Source organism: Meriones unguiculatus, chromosome 6 (assembly GCF_030254825.1).
Source record: "Meriones unguiculatus strain TT.TT164.6M chromosome 6, Bangor_MerUng_6.1, whole genome shotgun sequence".
Taxonomy (NCBI): domain Eukaryota; kingdom Metazoa; phylum Chordata; class Mammalia; order Rodentia; family Muridae; genus Meriones; species Meriones unguiculatus.
The window spans coordinates 14,156,122-14,158,459 of record NC_083354.1 but is presented as its reverse complement, the minus strand read 5'-3'; the positions used below and the strand labels follow the sequence as shown (position 1 = coordinate 14,158,459).

The following is a 2,338-nucleotide window of genomic DNA, read 5'->3' as shown; positions in this document are numbered from 1 at the left end:
AGCCTCCTCTCCAGCCCCTTACATTATTTATGTAATCTGAAAATGCATGCATACATACACACATACATAACATATGGATAAATAGTTACAATGGTGTAACTAATGGGGTATATAATATATAGTATGGCATTCTATAAACAATGGAATTCTTTCCTGCTTTTACCTCATTTCTCTATCCATTTATCCACTCGAGCCTGTTTCTGTCCTAGGTCCTGATAATGTAAGAACAAGCCCTCATAAGGCACTGATCTAATGATGGGAAAAGCCACTCCTTCCTTAACAGCCACCTGAAAGCTTGGGCTGGCTTCCTGGCCAAGCAACAGACATAACTCAAGTAACAGCATAGATCAAGTTCTTTCTCTTCCCCCAAGCTTTGCTCTTACGGATAGACAGAAGGCACCCTGTGAATCTGCAGCTGATCTTTTGGGAGCCTATCTTCCAGCCTATGTCTGCTTCAGTGTTCTCGGGTGTTACTGTAAGAAAAACCAGTATCACTAACAAAAAAAAAAAAAGTGTTTAGTGCTTGCCAGACACTGCACCAAATTCTTTGCCTGTATTTTTCACACCCTTAGGGAACCAACATCTTTTGATTTTTTTTTTTATTCCTTTCAGATATGATGGCCAATACCTGACAAGGTCACTCAGCCCAACACACACACACACGCATACACATACATACATACGCACACGGCAAAAACCAAGGTCACATATGATCCAGGTGTTTAGACCCTTGGGGCAGTTTGGACAGACAGGCACTTGTAACAGAAGTCACTAGCAAGTCACTAGCATAGCAAATGGTATTCAGAATATTTGCGGTGCTCGGGAGAGATGGCTCAGCAGTTAAGAGAAGCTGTTGCGGCTCTCTGCTCCTCCCTGTTCCAGAGACAGCCGCATCTCTTCGTGCAGTGCCAGCCTCATCCTTGAGACACGATGGTGAAGGTCGGGGTGAAGGGATTTGGCCGTATTGGGCACCTGGTTTGCAGGGCTGCCTTCAACAGTGGCAAAGTGGAGATTGTGGCCACCAATGACCCCTTCATCGACCTCAGCTACATGGTCTACATGTTCCAGTATGATTCTACCCACGGCAAGTTCAACGGCACAGTCAAGGCTGAGAACGGGAAGCTGGTCATCAACGGCAAGCCCATCACCATCTTCCAGGAGCGAGATCCCGCCAACATCAAATGGGGCGATGCCGGCGCCGAGTATGTTGTGGAGTCCACTGGTGTCTTCACCACCATGGAGAAGGCCGGGGCCCACTTGAAGGGTGGGGCCAAAAGGGTGATCATCTCCGCCCCTTCCGCCGATGCCCCCATGTTTGTGATGGGTGTGAACCATGAGAAGTATGACAACTCGCTCAAGATTGTCAGCAATGCTTCCTGCACCACCAACTGCTTAGCCCCCCTGGCCAAGGTCATCCATGACAACTTCGGCATCGTGGAAGGACTCATGACCACAGTCCACGCCATCACTGCTACCCAGAAGACCGTGGATGGTCCCTCTGGAAAGCTCTGGCGTGATGGCCGTGGGGCTGCCCAGAACATCATCCCTGCATCCACTGGTGCTGCCAAGGCTGTGGGCAAGGTCATCCCAGAGCTGAACGGGAAGCTCACTGGCATGGCCTTCCGAGTTCCTACCCCCAACGTGTCTGTCGTGGATCTGACATGCTGACTGCAGAAACCTGCTAAGTATGATGACATCAAGAAGGTGGTGAAGCAGGCATCCGAGGGCCCACTAAAGGGCATCCTGGGCTACACTGAGGACCAGGTTGTCTCCTGTGACTTTAACAGCGACTCCCACTCTTCCACCTTTGATGCTGGGGCTGGCATTGCCCTCAATGACAACTTTGTAAAGCTCATTTCCTGGTATGACAATGAGTTCGGCTACAGCAACAGGATGGTGGACCTCATGGCCTACATGGCCTCCAAGGAGTAAGAAGCCCCAATCACCCACCCCAGCAAGGACACGAGCAAGAGAGAGGCCCTGCTGAGGAGTCCCGTCCCAACTCAGCCCCTGACACTGAGCATCTCCTTCACGGTTTCCATCCCAGACCCCCAGAGTAGCGGGAGGGGCACAGGGAGCCCTACTCTTGAATACCATCAATAAAGCTCACTGCACCTAAAAAAAAAAAAAAAAGAGAAGCTGTTGCTCTTTCAGAGGACACAGATTCAACTCCCGGCACTCACATTGCAGCTCACAACTGTCTATAACTCCAGTCCCAGGGGATCCGACTCCCTCTTCTGGCCTCCTCAGCCACAAAGCATGTATATGCTGTACAGACGTACACGCAAGCAAAACACCCATACACATAAAATAAAAATAAACTTTAAAAAAAAAAAAA

General features: G+C 49.5%; 1 pseudogene; it reads left to right on the top strand.

Annotated features, from left to right (window-relative positions):
• Positions 1-842: 842 nt before the first annotated feature.
• Positions 843-2,133, top strand: LOC132654593 (glyceraldehyde-3-phosphate dehydrogenase-like; annotated as a pseudogene).
• Positions 2,134-2,338: the final 205 nt, after the last annotated feature.